The sequence below is a fragment of the Oncorhynchus masou genome, chromosome 9, assembly GCF_036934945.1.
Source record: "Oncorhynchus masou masou isolate Uvic2021 chromosome 9, UVic_Omas_1.1, whole genome shotgun sequence".
NCBI lineage: Eukaryota > Metazoa > Chordata > Actinopteri > Salmoniformes > Salmonidae > Oncorhynchus > Oncorhynchus masou.
This window is the reverse complement of record NC_088220.1, coordinates 57,999,787-58,017,792: the sequence shown is the minus strand read 5'-3', so window position 1 is coordinate 58,017,792 and position 18,006 is coordinate 57,999,787. Positions and strand designations below refer to the sequence as shown.

Genomic DNA, 18,006 nt, shown 5'->3' with positions numbered 1-18,006 from the left:
ACTGGTCTAATGTCCATTGGTCGTGTTTCTTGGCCCAAGCAAGTCTCTTCTTATTGATGTCCTTTAGTAGTGGTTTCTTTGCAGCAATTCGACCATGAAGGCCTGATTCACACAGTCTCCTCTGAACAGTTGATGTTGAGATGTGTCTTTTACTTGAACTCCATGAAGCATTTATTTGGGCTGCAATTTCTGAGGCTGGTAACTCTAATGAACTTATCCTCTGCAAGCAGAGGTAACTCTGTGTCTTCTTTTCCTGTGGGGGTCCTCATGAGAGCCAGTTTCATCATAGCGCTTGATGGTTTTTTGCGACTGCACTTGAAGAAACTTGCAAAGTTATTGACATTTTCCTGAATGACTTAACTTAATAACTTAATATAGTTTCTCGTTGCTTATGTGAGCTGTTCTTGCCATAATATGGACTTGGTCTTTTACCAAATTGAGCTATCTTCTGTATACCACCCCTACCCTGTCACAACAAAACTGATTGGCTCAAAATGCATTCCAGGTGACTACCTCATGAAGCTGGTTGAGAGAATGCCAAGAGTGTGCAAACTGTCATCAATGCAAAGCGTGGCAACTTTGAAGAATCTCAAATATAAAATATATTTTGATTTGTTTATCACTTTTTTGGTTACTACATGATGCCATATGTGTTATTTCCTAGTTTTGATGTCTTCACTATTATTAGACATTGTAGAACATAGTCAAATAAAGAAAACCCCTTGAATGAGAATGTGTCTCCAAACTTTTGACAGGTACTGTATATATACACTCCGTTCAAAAGTTTGGGGTCACTTAGAAATGTCCTTGTTTTTTAAAGAAAATCACATTTTTTTGTCCATTAAAATAACATGAAATTTATCAGAAATTCAGTGTAGACAGTAGACATTGTTAATGTTGTAAATGACTATTGTAGCTGGAAACGGCAGATTTTTAATGAAATATCTACATAGGCGTACAGAGGCACATTATCAACCACCATCACTCCTGTGTTCCAATGGCACGTCGTGTTAGCTAATCCAAGTTTATAATTTTAAAAGGCTCATTGATCATTAGAAAACCCTTTTGCAATTATGTTAGCACAGCTGAAAACTGTTATACAGCAATACAACTCGCCTTCTTTAGACCAATTGAGCATCTGGAGCATCAGCATTTGTGGGTTTGATTGCAGACTCAAAATGGCCAGAAACAAAGCACTTTCTTTTGAAACTCGTTAGTCTATTCTTGTTCTGAGAAATTAAGGCTATTCCATGTGAGAAATTGCCAAGAAACTGAAGATCTCGTACAACACTGCGTACTGCTCTCTTCACAGAACAGCGCAGTAATGTAAAACAGTAATGTATATTTTTTTATCAGGAAAATAGTGTGCTTTTTATGAGGCTATAGGAGCTATATTTGTGGCTATGTTGTTTGGGTGTTTGTATTCTGTCTGTGTTAGAGCCAGGCTGACCATCAGCAGCATCACTGGTTAGGTCAGCCATGACAGCTTGAACCAATTATGACAGCTGAGTCCGAGGCTCTGATCTACAAAAGGCAGTTTATGTTAACTTTGACAATAATAGACATGTGATTAAAAACTGCCCCAACTAGTTGTTATATTTTATGTTGTTTTCACCACTTACTGTTTTTCTCAGTGACACCTGGTCGCTTGCTCATATTTGACTCAGTCAATCTATATTTTAAAAAAAAAATAGAGTTTCCAATATAAAAGTTTAAAGAATAAATATAGTTATTTATTTTATGTTGAAGAAGTGAGATATCTGGTATTAAAATGCAGGAACACAGTAGGTCAAAATAACTAATTGGATGCGTCTTTGGGGCTGTTTCAGTGAAGAGTGCATGCATCTATCTAATGGTTTTAATAATTTCAACCTCCTCCAAAATATGCCAGTGACTCAAGGTGAACTTGTTTCTGTTTCTGCTTTGTGAGAACAAGTAAGGATTTCTTTAGCCAGAAGAATGACTGCCTTGTGTCCTGCTAGGAGTGGTTGACAGCACAGGAAAACGGAGGGAGGGAGAATGAGAGAGATAGAGGGGGGGGGGGGGCAGACCATGTCAGCAGAGCATAGCACAGGACACATTGCTTTGTCACTCTTTTTGTCATGACAGTGTGATGTGAGAGAGTGTGTTTAGGACAGGGAGAGCCTCTCAAACATCGGAGCGACTGACCGCAAAACAAACCTCCTGCTGCACCTCTCGCTCTCCCCCTTTTGGATTCCATCCAGGCTTTTTTATTTGGGTTTTGCTGTACGTGAAGAAGACTGACAGTGGTGCCCTCTTTCTGACAAGCTGTGTTTGCGCACAGTCCTGCCATTTTTCTCTTGTTGTTACTGGAAACTTACCCTCAGGTAAAGTAAACTTCCATTATGCTTTGTTAGAAGGGTTGACTTTGTCAGAATGACAATCAGCTGGGAGAGTAGCATTGTCTGAAAGACTCCAGGTGAGACACGTTACTCACTTTGTGTTGGCTGCATGTGTAGATCTGTCATTGTTCTAAAGGTCCCTTGACGAGAGTTGATCTATTGGCATGTTATTCAATATAGTTTATTCTTTATTTGCTGTTTCTGGTTTAAAAGAAGGAGAATCATGAATGAATGAACAAATTAGTGGATCATATTCTTGTTTATTTTGGGATACTTTATTGTTGAATTGTAAAGGGTTTAAACAAACTTAACTAAATCTATAACAAAATGTTATATAATTCATAGAGATCGTGGGGGAATTTGTATAGTCACTCTTGGTTGGATATCATTATTCCTTATTTGGAACCCATCTGGTTGTTTGTGTCAATGCCAACCTCCAGGAGTGGGTCCTCTGACTGGCCTTGGTTTATCAGAGCCCCAGACAGACACAATACAAGCCTGGGTTGTCCTCCCCTGAGTCTGCACATTGGAAGCTGAGATCTACAGGGCAGATTAACTAGGTAATGCTTTGCTAGCTGGCTACGATGGAGACCAACAGACAATGATCATGTCTGTGTACCTCTGCCTCTTCTAACTGTTTTCTCATAGTCTCTTTGCAGCTTCTCTTTTCAGAGTGGGGAGAAGGAGAGGAGGATAGAGGGAGATGGAGAGAGAAAGGGAGACAGGGACAGGGAGAGAGAGAGAGAGAGAGAGAGAGAGAAGGCACAGACCCGTTACAGAGGCAACATTCATTGCCACGTTTAGTCCCTGCTTCTTCCCACTCCTTAAACAGTGGATGCTATTGAGAGAAATAGAGAGAGGGAGGGAGTGAGAGAGTGGTTTTGCAGTGGGTCAGACACGTTTTGGGGGCCTAGCAGAGAGAAATGTTCCCTAGAAACAGACTTAAACTGCAATAATAACTCCTTTGTTATGAAAGCTTGTTCTGTTCTGTTCTCACAGAAATCAGGGCCATGTTGTAATCACCCAGCCAGTCTTTCAGTGTGTCCTCTGTACTGTGTCAAATGTTACTGTGTTGTTCCACCAGTCCCACTTCTGCTGTGGGTACTGTGCACCGGCCTGTTAATTACTGCTGCTGGCTACCTTGAATGGGATCATACACTCAAGAGTTTCATGGGAATAACCTTTTTGATACTACATAATGGTCTAATAAGATGCATGGTCCCCTTTACACCATTAGAGAAATGCACAGTATTGACAGAACAGAAATAAGTGGTCTACTCTGGTGTGCTCAAGCGGTTAATGATGCTTGCTTCAGGGCATATGTATGCTGGTGTGAGGTCAAATCTGGCCAATGCCCTTCTAACACAGTAACACACTTTCTCCTCCTTACTTCCATGTCTTTCTTCACTGTCTCTTAAATAAACATGAAATGGGAAGTATATAAACAAGATGAAATAGGTTATTTTTGACAGATATATCTTATATATTGTATACAATAGAGCACTAGCTGTCATATACACTGAACAAAAATATAAACACAACATGCATCATTTTACAAAGATTTTACTGAGTTACAGTCAATTGAAATAAATTCATTAGCCCCTAATCTATGGATTTCACATGACTGGGAATACAGATATGCATCTATTGGTCATAGATACCATTAAAAAAAAGGTAGAGGCATGGATTTAAAAAAAAGTCAGTATCTGGTGTGACCCCATTTGCCTCATGCAGCGCAACACGTCTCCTTCGCATAGAGTTGATACGGCTGTTGATTGTGGGCTGTGGAACGTTTTCCCACTCCTCTTCAATGGCTCTACGAACATCGGTGGCATTGTGTTGTGTGAAATATCTGCACATGGGACCAACACTTTACATGTTGCGTTTATATTTTTGTTCAGTATAGTAGATTTGTCTTCCTTTTATCTAATGAGGAGTTTCCCAAGCTGTGAGGATACCTGTCTGTGGGAGAGTGTTGTTGTTATAAACAGCTGTGTGTTCCGGGGACTTCAGGCCTTTCCAACAGCTGCAACATCTGAGCTTCACACACTACCAGGCGATATCCATCCTTATAGATACTGCAGACTGGATGAAGGTCTTTCCTCATGTGATTTCCTTTCCTCAGTCTTAGTCTTTTTTCCTCACCTCGAGGCAAAGCCCTTCATCCAAAACAAAGACATAATCAGTGTCAGACTGAATCATCCTTTAAAATCTTTTTTTTCTATTTCATAGTCAGTTATTTCCTGTTTGCAAGGACTTGGGAAGTGAGCTGATCATAAGTCTTCATAATGATATCTTTGAATTTGTGGTTCCAATGACTCAGAGGGGTAGAGGAAGGGGCTAGCAACACCAGGGTTGTGGGTTCCATTCCTTCTTGGTCCAGATATACACACACACTGTCAAAATTGACAGTTATATAAGTTACTTTAGATAAAAGCGTCTGCTAACCATATTAGCATTCATAGATTTCTTTGGTGGTAGTTGAAACCCAACATTAGCTGATAATCATTATTACTGGTGCAATATCTGAGAACACGCCAGACTGATCATTGGGGTGTTTTCCAGATGTGTTGTCACGGTGACACATGGTTGGCGGTCCAAACGAGATGTAAGTCACTGGTAACATTTAACACAGTTGAACATTGAACCTGTTTTCACTTTGTCCAAGGAAACCACTCTCTCTCTGGCTATTTGTCTGGAAAATGTCTCATTATAGGCCACATCATTTGACTACATATGAACACAAGATGCTTGTCCAAAACAAGAGCTAGAGTACTATGATATATTGCAGGCTTTCCATTCATATTCACCAGGTTGGAATCTGTGATTTCACTTTGCATGTTGTCTGAACATGAACAATTCAAAATTGCAATGAATAGGAGTAGGAGAAAAAGGAGTAGATTCACCCGCAGAGCACGGCAGATGTCTATTAAGCCTTCGCAGAAGGCAGGAATCGTGGTCGCAGGCAGGCAATGGTCAAACACAGATAGGCAGTCAAAAACAAACAATACCTCACAAACATACAAACAGATAGAACTGAACTAAATAGAGAGCTGATGAGACCAGGTGAGAAACAAACACAGGTGAAATCAATGAACAAAAGTGAAAGACAGGGCTACGTTCCAGAACACAAAGAAACAGGGCTACGTTCAAGAACACATGCTTGACTGAGAAGGGAAAAGCACAACCTTACAGAAATAGAGTTGTTTTGGGAAGGAGATTCTTGAATGTCGTGGAGGGGGGAGAAGAGGATGGCTGTCCGTCCATCCAGAGGAGCAGTTTCCATTACTCAAAGGGATATATCCCACACTGTCGTTTCCTCCCCCCACCCTGCTTCCACCTCTTCCTTGTTACTCAGTCTTCTCATAGTGCTGTCCTTAGCAACAACAACAACCAACACTTTTCCCTTTTTCCTTTATAGACCAGACTGGGTTCCTGAACTAATTTGTGAAGACCTCTCTCTTGTAACTGACTGACATTTGCCACTTGATGATGAGGAGGACAAAGTGAGAGTCAAAGGGAGAGAGGGCAGGGTGGGTCTGTGACACTCTTGACAAGCAGCATACTGTGTGAAAGGGCTGCCTTTCAATTCCAAAAAGGAGGGAGGGTAGCTGCTGTTTTGTTGCACTGACACACAGGGCCTTGTGCACTTGTTACTCAGCTTATTCTGGCAACACCACATTCAAATTCCTGGCTCGCCGCTCCTCTTTGTCTGTTTTTATTTCTTAAGAGGGACTGCAAGATTAATGAATAGACCAATACGTCAGTCAAAATACTGTTGGAGAGGCACAGCCTGGTACCAAAGAGTTTGGCAGCAGTTGTGACTCCAGCCAAACGTCACCTGGCTGGTATGGAGTTACAGACTTTTGACTCACTTAGAGAGAGAGCGAGAGAGAAGTGCTGCATTTGCCTGCTGTCGTTTCAATTTTGAGAATTTTCAGTTGAAGAAGGAGGAACTCTGTGTACACTGAGCAAGTCCTGGGACAGCCTGTTCTGAGGATCCAGAAAGCCATGGCACCGGTGTTTCTGCCCACTGACCAGCTGAGGACACTGACCTGAGAGATGGAGCATTATCTCTGTCCAGCTAACATTGGGGTCAGAGTACTCCTGGCGTGAAAGCTCCATACTAAAATCCAGGTTGTACCAAAGGTAAGAGGGAGCATAGAGTTGTAAACATGGAAATGTACAGGTGGATAAATGAGTTAAGAAAGAATTGGATTCTTTAGTGAGATTCATAGTTGGCATGTTGTAAAACATGCTCAAAAGCTTTGATTAAAATAGTGTAACGGTTTGTCATATTATTTCTCATTGTATAACAAAAAGAGTTGGGGGCCTCCCGAGTGGTGCAGTGGTGTAAGGCACTGCATCACAGTGCTAGAGGCGTCATTACAGATCTGAGTTCGATCCCAGGCTGTTTCACAACCGGCTGTGATTGGGAGTCCCATAGGGCAGCACACAATTGGCCCAGCGTTGTCCGGGTTAGGGGAGAGTTTGTGTATGGCGGGCCGGGTGCTTACAGGTGGATCTCTGTCACTTGAACAATGTTTCCTCCGATCCATTGGTGCGGCTGGGTTAAGCTGGCTGGTGCTAAAAAGCGCAGTTTGGCAGGTCATGGTTCGGAGAATGCACGACTCTACCTTTGCCTCCCAAGCCCGTTGGGGAGTTGCAGCGATGAGACAAGACCAAAATTGGGGAGAAAAATAAAAATGGTTTAAAAAATAATTCATTAAAACATTATTTTTTTTTGCAATAACAGTTGGACTGTGGAAATGGAAAGTAGAAATTTTACATTTGGAGACCAGATATGTATACTAATCAACATGGTTTCCCCTCACTCTCTCTTTACATCATGTGGCTAGGATATCTGTTTCCCAAAGGCTGTCGGTCAGCTCTGTTCTCACACACATTGTCCAATAATTCCCTGGAGGTTTCCCTGGCCATGTGTTGTCTGTATCAGCATGTGTGGTGGGACAACAGTGTGGGACGGCTGGGCCCTGTAACCTAGTGGAGTGGTGGACGGTCCAGTAGCCTAGTCCATTCCCTCTCTCCTCTGGGGGACTATGGACATTGAAAATAGCTTTTTGTGCCGACCAGCACAGGAATTCCTGTAGAGCTCTGTGTCTTTGGGAAACAAACAGCCAAAGTCAACGGAACTTTTGAGCAATGACCCGCATTTGGAGTACCATGGTACCACTCTAACTCTCAAACTCCCCCTGCCCTATCCTTTCCCCTAATGGCAGTAAGGAAATATCGGAGCCGGAGAAAGAATGACTCACTCCCTAACGGTTGACCTGGCATCTAAGCCAGGGGTTTAGTTTTAGTCAAGCTTGCCTTGCTGGCCGTGCATGTATTAGATAGCGCTTTGTGTTCTGCATGTGAAGGACATATTTTTGTATGGAAACGTTAATCCGATAATTATAGCGTTCCTCTTCTATCCACTGAGCTACATCACTGTAGTTCCAGTATTTGCTGGTATGAGTTGTTCAGTGATGTCAGTGCAGTGGTGAGGAATCAGTCACACAGCATAACATGTAGTCACCCATATCGTAATGACCAACAAGTATTATGAAGAGGCTTGTCATAAGAATGTAAGACCCATTATACAGTCTTATCATCTCATAATGATCACAATTAACTGACTAGTGGCCATTTTAAATCAACTGAAAATGTATAAATACGTTCTAAAGCATGACACATGTATGCTGTCATTAAATAAAGCGTCATACCTTCAACGGCTTTCAAAAAGGGTATGATGATCTGTGAGCCGAGGTTCTGTAGCTCTGCTGTTCTCCACGGTGGAGCAGGTGGTGTGTTTAGCCTGCAGCAGAGAGTGGCTGGGGTCCAAAACGGATAGCTCTGGGCCAGGGCCCTGAGCCTGTGTGTTTAGAGCAAACCATCAGCTGAGGAAGGAATGACAAACTCTTCCAGGCAATGCAGAGCATGTCGATACTGATATCATTGCTTTATCTTCATTTTGACCCGTGTTTATATTTTTGCTGCTTGCGGAACGTGTTGTCGATTGGTTTGACACTCCTATTATTCCTACTGAATGATTCATTGTAAATTAGAAATAGTTGCACTTGTAACATATAACTTGGCATCAGGAGCGTAAATGACCATTTAGTTGAGAGATCATTGTACATATCAAATCGCTAATTTAATGTTTAAAACATCTGCATCTGTTGTCAGTAAATGTTAAAAGTCCCGTTTGTATTTTAGTCTGTTGCATCCTGATCTCTTGGACGGGTTTCCCGAACTACACATGGAGATCCTTGTGCTGTCCCTTATATCCTTCTGTTCCTTATATGAAAGTGACAGAGGCCACTATCGGACCCTGGCCTTGGCCTCGGCCCTACAGGAAATGCTTCCTCTGTCGGCCACACAGGATGTCCACATATAGTGACACTCAGAAACGTTGTGGTCAACCTCTTCGAGCTGTCCTTCTTTGTTTGTCATCTTTTTCCTCTTGCTGTCACTCTGTCTTTCCGGGATCCTTCCATGAAGAGATGCAGTCTCTTATATGGTTCACAGTTCACACAACACGTCCATCTATTGACTTTCTCATGTCCTATTTTCTTCAACCTTATTTTAAAATCAGACAATAACTTTTCATAGGTGCTTTTGCTTATGTTATATGGATATACATGTCAACCATAACTTGAGTTAAATACTGTGCATTGGCTCACATAACAAATGGCCAAAGACAACTCTTAGTCATATGCAAAAACAAAAGTGGAAACCTTTTATTCTGTCTGAAAGGCCACATCCATTGGTTGTATCCCATTTACCAATGCTGTTCATGAATCTATTCTTAGATTTCTGTTATGATTTGAAAGCTTTGAATGGTTTTTACAATAAATTGTGAAAATTCTAAATAAATCCAAACTTGTGGGGCCAGTTATCTAGTTAAGTAGATAATCTCAGTTTAGACAAATTAAATGTACTGTTTCTCATTCTCTTTGTTACTAGGTTAGACTGACCAACCTCAGCCACTGACCCTGACTGTCATTGTACCCTGCCTATTGCAGATTCCCTTAGTTCTGTGTGGCCTATAATAAACAGTCATTTATCTCACTGGTGTTAAAGAGAAGAAGAGTAGAGAGGGAAGCCTTTGATGCTGCTCACTGTTTGGCCTCCTGTACAGTGTACATATTAGGACATATACCCCTCCTGCCTGTCCCAGGTACAAATGTTTTGACGTTTTGAAATGGAGAGGTACTTATCTGAGTTTGTCCAATAAAACCTGTGTGTCCTACTGAACATGACCCAGATGGAAACAATGACAATCAGATTGCCATTATCAATGAAACTATTTGCATTAAAGGAAAACAACCGGTATGATGCATTTGACATCATATGAGGCTGCGTTTTGCAAAAATGGAAGGGATCTGTTGCAGCTCTGTCGAAGCCTGGGTCTGTACTTTGTCAATGGTAGGTTACGGGAGACTCTTTGGGGAGATTCACCTATTGCTCACCTCTTGGCCACAGTACAGTAGACTATATGATTACAGACATTGACCCTTTCTGTCTCAGCTCATTGACTGCCACCTCTGTCTGATCACAGCCAAATTACGTTGATCCTCAAAAGACAGACATGGAAACAACCACACATTCACAGCCCAGTAAGCTGTACAACATCAGACATTCATGCAGATGGGCCCAAAACAGCACAGAAGAATACCAGAAAGCAACCTGGAACCAAAATATCCAAACACTCTTAGATAACGGTGCATGCCTACGGAGCTGTGAGGGGAACGGCACCGCAGTACCTCCAGGCTCTGATCAGGCCCTACACCCAAACAAGGGCACTGCGTTCATCCACCTCTGGCCTGCTCGCCTCCCTACCACTGAGGAAGCACAGTTCCCGCTCAGCCCAGTCAAAACTGTTCGCGGCTCTGGCCCCCCAATGGTGGAACAAACTCCCTCACGACGCCAGGACAGCGGAGTCAATCACCACCTTCCGGAGACACCTGAAACCCCACCTCTTCAAGGAATACCTAGGATAGGATAAAGTAATCCTTCTCACCCCCCCCTTAAATGATTTAGATGCACTATTGTAAAGTGGCTGTTCCACTGATGTCAGAAGGTGAATTCACCAATTTGTAAGTCGCTCTGGATAAGAGCGTCTGCTAAATGACTTAAATGTTAAATGTATAACTTTCTGGACAGCACATTCACTCACAGTGAAGAAGGCATCAATCTAGCAGTAAAAACATCAACTATATATTCAGGAAAATGGCAAAAGAAGCACAATTGAAATTGATAAAAAAACTAAACAAAAAAGACCACAGATGACAACTGGTTTGATGCAGATTGTAAAATTCTCAGGAAAAAACATAGAACACTATCCAACCAAAAGCACAGAGACCCAAATAATGGTGAATTACGCCTTCATTACTGTGAGACTTTAAAACTCTATAAACGTACACTCAGAACCAAAAAAGCACAGTACAACAGCAGGCAGCTGACACTAATTGAGGAGTCTATAAACAAACACATTCTGGCAAAATTGGAAAAAAATTAAATAAAGCGAAACAAGAGGAATTAGCAATACAACATGGTGACATATGGACAACCCATTTTAAAACACTCTACAACACCGTTCAAATTGACACAAACGCAGAACAATGCCAAATTCATGAGAATTTTAATGGATTAGAAAAAGCCATAAAGGACAATCAAAATCCATTGGACTCCCCAATTACTGACCAGGAGCTCCATAAGAAAATTCAGGCTCTCAAATTTAAAAAAGCATGCAGACCTGATGGCATCCTAAATGAGATGCTCAAACTCACTAGTGCAAAAAATTGTATTGGTTATATTAAAACTGTTTAATTTGATCGTGCGTGTAGGTCATTTCCCTGACATCTGGAATCAAGGACTCATAGCCCCAATCTTTAACAACGGAGACAAATTTGACCCTAACAAATAAAGAGGCATTTGTGTGAACAGTAAACTGGGGAAGGTTTTCTGTAGTATTATAAATGTAAGAGTTCTAAACTTCCTTAATAAGCACAATGTCTTCAGTAAAAGCCAAATTGGATTTATACCAAAACATCGCACGACTGATCATATTACACCTACACACCCTTGATAGATAAACATGTCCACCAAAATAATACCAAAATATGTGCTTGCTTTATCGACTTCCAAATAGCATTTGATTCTATTTGGCATACAGGACTGTTCTACAAAGTTATTGAAAGTGGTGTAGGGGGTAAAACATATGACAACAACAATTAAATCAATGTATACTGGCAATATGTGCAGTTTTAAAATTGGCAAGAAAATAACAGAATTCTTTAACCAGGGGTGGGGTCTTCGCCAGGGTTGCAATCTGAGCCCTGCACTCTTCAATGTTTACTTCAACGAATTGGCCACTATTCTAAAAAAATCCTCAGCCCCTGGTGTTAGTCTCCACAATTCAGAGGTTAAATGCCTACTTTTCGCAGATGACCTATGCCTGCTGTCACCCACAGCACATGGCCTACAGCAGAGCCTGGACCTGCTAGAGCAGTACTGCCAGACCAGTAAACCACAAAAAGACTAAAATATTGATTTTCCAGAGAAGATTCAGATCTCAGGGAATTAGACCAAAGTTCTCATTTGGTACAAAATATATAGAGTACTGCACACACTACAATTACTTAGGTTTAAAAATAAGCTCTGGACACCTTAATGAGGCTCAGATTGATGAGACAGTGAATGAATAGAGAGAAAGCACGAAGGGCATTCTACGCCATTAAAAAAACTAATTCAAATTAAACCAATTGCACTTTATGGCAGCGAGGTGTAGAGTCCACTTGCAAAAAAATATTTAACCAAATAAGACAAACACCACATTGAAACCCTGCATGCAGAGTTCTGTAAGATTCTCCTACATGTCCAGAGGAAAACTACAAACAATGCATGCAGGGCAGAATTAGGCCAATATCCACTAATAATAAAAACTCAAAAAAATAGCAATTAAGTTTTGGAAACATCTAAAATACAATGACCCCCTCTCATATCATTACCAAACCCCGCAATGCCAAGAGCTGAACAAAGAAAAAGTCCCCTCATCCAGCTGGTCCTGAGTTCACAAACCTGTTCTACTAACACACTGAAGCCCCAGGACCAGAACATCCAATCAATCAGAATTAAACAAATTACAATACAATCAAAACGACATTGCTTATTGGGAAACACAAGCTAAATGCAGTGCTATCTGGCCCTAATTTGACAGTACACCATGGCAAACTATTTGAGCATGGTTACTGATCAAAACCTTAGAAAAACCTTGACCAAGTACAAGCTCTGTGAGCACAGCCTTGCCATTGAGAAGGGTAGACACAGGAAAACCTGGCTCCCTGTAGAGGAAAGGCTGTGCAACCACTGCACAGAAGCAGAACCTGAGACAGAGCTGCATTTTCCTTATAAAATGTAAAAAATATAAAACAATTAGAGACTGTCATTTCCCCAAATTTGAAACCCTTATTCAAGGTTTCAAAGACCTCTCTGATGAGAGTAGGCTACCTGTCATGGTCGTCCTCCTCTTCATCTGAAGAGGAGAGGCGAGAAGGATCGGAGGACCAAAATGCGGCGTGGTATGTGTTCATCATGAATTTTAATAAAGAATACACTGAAACACTATACAAAAACAATAAACGAAATAACAACCCTGACGCTAATGAGAACTGTGCTGAAACACGCAATCAACATAGACAATCACCCACAAACAAACAGTGCAACCCAGGCTACCTAAGTATGTTTCTCAATCAGAGACAACTAATGACACCTGCCTCTGATTGAGAACCATACTAGGCCGAAACATAGAAATCCCCAAATCATAGAAAATCGAACATAGACTGCCCACCCCAACTCACGCCCTGACCATACTAAATAATGAATACAAAACAAAGGAAATAAAGGTCAGAACGTGACACTACCCATTCTGTTGGGGATGGACGCAGAGAGTTGTGGGTTGGCAGCACACTACATTACTGCCTGCCATAAGATGAGGGACAGTGTCTGACAGACCAATCAACCTGCACATGTCCTCTACTGTATGATTATTGTTATTGTTCAATGTATGGTTATTTTTGACCCTTGGTTATTGTACCCTTGGTACACAATGCACAGGTACTTACAATAAACAATTCCCGACAAGGACATGGGGGAAACAGATGGAACATATACAACATGTAATTTGGGAATTGAAACCAGGTGAGTGTGAAAACAAGACAAAACAAATGGAACATGAAAAATGGATCGGCGATGGCTAGAAGACCGGTGATGTCGACCGCCGAACACCATCCGAACAAGGAGAGGAACCAACTTCGGTAGAAGTCGTGACACCATAGCCACAGGCAGAACAGTTGAAATTGGAGCATGACCAGGTGGACTGGGTCCAGCCAGGAATCAGCAGGCCAGGTAGTCCTGAGGCATGGTCCTAGGGCTCAGATCCATCTGGGAGGGGAGGGAGAGAGAGAGAATATTTGGGAGCATACTCAGATCCACACAGGACACCAGATAAGACAGAAGAATTATACTGGATATAACAGACTGAACCTAGCCCCTCGGTACGTAGACTATTGCAACTTCTTAACTTAACTGTCCCCCACAATGAAATTGGGGAGGGGCCTGTGGCTCTGTCTCCACGTGTTAGTAAGTGCATATGTTCATCACACGCAATATGTCAGACAGCACTGGCCTGACTTTGACTAAACTTGGGTGAATGATGCGTCTTGCCATAGAGATCTGGCGTTTACAGAAATACACTGATTGTCCAGATGGCGATTGAAACTGCAAACTTTTAAAGGTCATGCCCCTAACCCCGCTATTGACCAATGAACATTCACATGGGCGTGGTATCGCACATAAATGCATATAAATCAGTCAAGTATATTCGTATTGTAACCACAATTGGTACACATGTTGCAAACAATGTCAAGACTCAACATATGCAAGAACATTCATATCGACCCCACAGTGGAGCTATAACAGGCAGACGTTTATATCTCTTGATCTGTTTGACTCGGAGTGATGAAATTTGGCACACATGCTCGGGATATGAGTCTAGCTAACCCACTCGATATCTCAGACAAAACTTTGGCGAATGATTCGTCTTTCCATAGAGATCACTGATTGGCCCACGGAGGGCGCTGCATCATTCATGGGGGACGACATTTTTAACCTGTGCCTTCTTGAATTGTATTGTTGTAGGCATATCCTTGCAGTGTGGATATCGTGCAAGTGAATCTTCTTTATATCATCTGATTTAAGGTATCTGGTAAAGGCTGCCTAAAAGATACATGCTGAAACTCTTCCCATGGTAGTTTGCTACATTTCTGTGGCCTCGCTCTAAAAACAGAAGGTGCTGTTTGGCTCCAGCCACATCCAGTCGTGAAGCGCCAAGGGACATTGCAGAGTACAATTGTCACCATAAATATATGTTCCCTGAAATGCCAAGTATTTATGTGCAGCCACTTGGTTTCCTATAGTAGGCTGTACATGGTGCCTACTACTAGAACTACTGTTCTCCCCTCTCTACCCTGTTCCCTGACATGTTGGCGTTCCAGTGTCCATACTAACATACCACTTAGCTAGAATATGTGCCCAATACATTGCTTCATTCTAGGTAGTATGCTAGTGTGAATATTAGAACAGATGATTGCCCAGATGTTTTCTCAGAGTGAAACATCTCCGGGTGAGAAACACATCAGGGAGAGAGTGCTTACATTTTATGGAGACAGTGAATATTTTATGACAAGAACCATAAACTACAAGGAGTAGGATGCATTTGTAAGATAATTGCTGGATTGTTCACCAGGGTATTTGTGTGTGTGTCTTTTTGTCTCTCTTTCTCTCTCCAGCCCACCTCAGTTCTAATGCCAGTGTTGAGTAATCCTCTGGGTAGGAAGGAACATGCAGCCAATAATTTCCTTACTCCATACGAGACTATTCATTTCTATTCTAATTGCTATTTATTTCCGACGCATCCGCATTTTGGAAGCGTACAAAGCATCTCTTCATTGGAAATTCATGCCCATGGTTTGATAATCTGTGGAGAATACTATCCCATGTGTTTTCATATGCATGATGAAACCTCCAAATGGTATGTTTGGACAGTAGTGAGATTATATTTTTACATAAGCTACCATAGGATGTCTACGGAGGTAATATCTTGTTGTTGTGTCGAGGAAGTTTGTTCTACACTACAGCTGATGTTTAGGAGTTTCTCTGTCTTGACTAGGGGAAGAAAATAGGGAAGAAATTCACAAATTCCACAATTCTCCCAGATTGTCATCAACGTGTTTGAGTGACAGATTTGTTTGTCTCCTGGGACAGTCGTGGGACTTCGGGTTTGGAAACAATATGCCCCGCTGTTGCCCATACTCGCATGCCTTCAGCAAGCCACAAGCTCCCTCCCTCCCTCCAACATTTCTGCTATTCAACTCGATGGCTTCCCTCCCATATCCCCATCAAAAAAGATTCCTTCATGTGTGAGGGATAGATCCATGCATGCTCGATAGAACACAATGCCTGCCTTTATAGCAGCCACTCCAGTTTGAAATAAAGAAAAGTGCCATGCTTTGCATTGTTTCTCCTTTAATCTGTGTGTGTGTAGTTAGCAGTGGGCTGGTTCTGTAGAGAGCATCTTTAGAGAAAAGGCAATTTTGAGAGAGAGAGAGAGAGAGAGAGAGAGAGAGAGAGAGAGAGAGAGAGAGAGATGAGGCTTTGATGAATGTGATGGCAGGTGGTTGGATTTGCAAATAAATTCATAAAACATCCTACAATGTGATTTTCTGGATTTTTTTTCTCATTTTGTCTGTCATAGTTGAAGTGTACCTATGATGAAAATTACAGGCCTCTCTCATCTTTTTAAGTGGGAGAACTTGCACAATTGGTGGCTGACTAAATACTTTTTTGCCCCACTGTATATTGGATTAGACAGAGTTCGATGATGGCCTATTGTATGTTCTTTATCCAGCTCTCCAGATGACCTACATTGCCTTCATGGAGTTACACTCTGAGTTATTGCATGTTTATATTTCCCTAATAGTGTTAATAATACCGTATAATCACTCTAAAGGTTATATTTTTGTCTCTGTCCTTCTCTCTTTCTGTTATCAGGGCTTGTGGCTTCCAGGCAAGAATGTGGGCTTAGTTCAGCGTAGCAAGGACAGACAGGTCCGTGCAGTGAATGGGAGCATGTAACGAATCAAGGGTGATTGTTGAGGTAGATGATACCTCAACAATAGGTATAGCAGCTGGCAAGTAGCAGGTACTGTAGCAGCTTTGAAGGAAGCTCTAATTTGCTCACTCTGTAGTCGAGAGTAAGAATCTTTTCGCAATGGAGGCCGTATAATTGCTGGACAACTGGTGAAAGGTAATTACCGGAGAGCCCTACAACTGCACTGTAAGATATGACAAGGGATGTGATGGCTACATCATGAGGTTACTCGGTCTCTCACACACACAGTATTTTCTTAGTAGGTATTGTCATGTGAAATATAACTTTGATTGAAGTGTTTTGTTCTGATCATAGTGTTTTTTTAAACTGTTTGTTGACATATTCATTTTTGCCATTTCTATAGGTAATGTCAGACATTTCTGTGAATTTTTTGGCAGAGTTCTATCACGTGAACAGGATAAACTTGATGATAAAGAACATTCGAATCTATGTTGTGGATTGGGATACATCAGAAACATACACTATGTGGACACCTGCTCGTCGAACATCTCTTTACAAAATCATGGGCATTAATATGGGTTGGTCCCCCCCTTTGCTGCTAAAACAGCCTCCACTCTTCTTTGAAGGCTTTCCACTAGATGTTGGAACATTGCTGCAGGGACTTGCTTCCATTCAGCTACAAGAGCATTAGTGAGATCGGGCACTGATGTTGGGCGATTAAGTTTGGCTCGCAGTCTGCGTTCCAATTCATCCAGAAGGTGTTTGATGGGGTTGAGGTCAGGGCTCTGTACAGGCCAGTCAAATTCTTCCACACCCTGCACATCATTTTAGGGATGCTAATTACTCTGAGAACACTTCCGTCCGAGGCACTCAAATGTACAAAGATGACTATAATTTTGTGTTGGACAACCTTACTTGTGGTTTTCTCGACTTAATTTGCCCACAATGGGTGCATAAGTATTTTCTTAGTCTCACATACGCTCACTCTCAAATCTGGTCATTTATGACACGTACAAATACAGACTTGGAAAAGTATGTACAGCAATCTGTTCTGGGCTGACTCGGTGGAAAAGCCAAAAAGAAATGAATAAGAGAGAAGGAATTTGTGGGATAAGGGGAGTGGGGGAGAGGGATGGGTGCGGTAGAGACTAAGGGGAGGGCAGACAGACAGACGAAAGAAGTCTGCAATGCATTCCTGTGTCAGGTCTCAGGGGAGATCACCCTGTGTCTCTGTCTGTTGGCAAAGTGAGGTAATAGAGGATATCAGCAGAATCTGTACACTGTCTCCTTGTGTGTGGTGTATTCTCATCAAATGAATCACATTACTGACTCATCCTGACTGAGAGGGACTGAAGGGAGAATCCCAATCAGCAGGGTCTGCCTTTCTCTGAGAGTACTCATTGATCACTTGTAAGGTCTGACGTTTCACAGTCCCTTTGGCCATGGCTAGTTAAGCATTCTGGACCA

The 18,006-nt window shown here is 41.9% G+C and overlaps 1 protein-coding gene across 3 annotated transcripts in view; it reads left to right on the top strand.

Annotated features, from left to right (window-relative positions):
* Positions 1-2,088: 2,088 nt before the first annotated feature.
* Positions 2,089-18,006, top strand: part of LOC135546324 (pleckstrin homology-like domain family B member 1) — a 96,374-nt gene continuing 80,456 nt past the window's right edge. Inside the window, exon 1 of one of the 3 annotated variants that reach the window (XM_064974659.1) lies at positions 2,089-2,348. The gene's annotated coding sequence lies outside the window, so the exon portion shown is untranslated. Of the gene's footprint in view, positions 2,349-6,099; positions 6,513-18,006 lie in introns of those variants that run through there. The other 2 variants (XM_064974660.1, XM_064974658.1) reach the window with 2 other exon arrangements.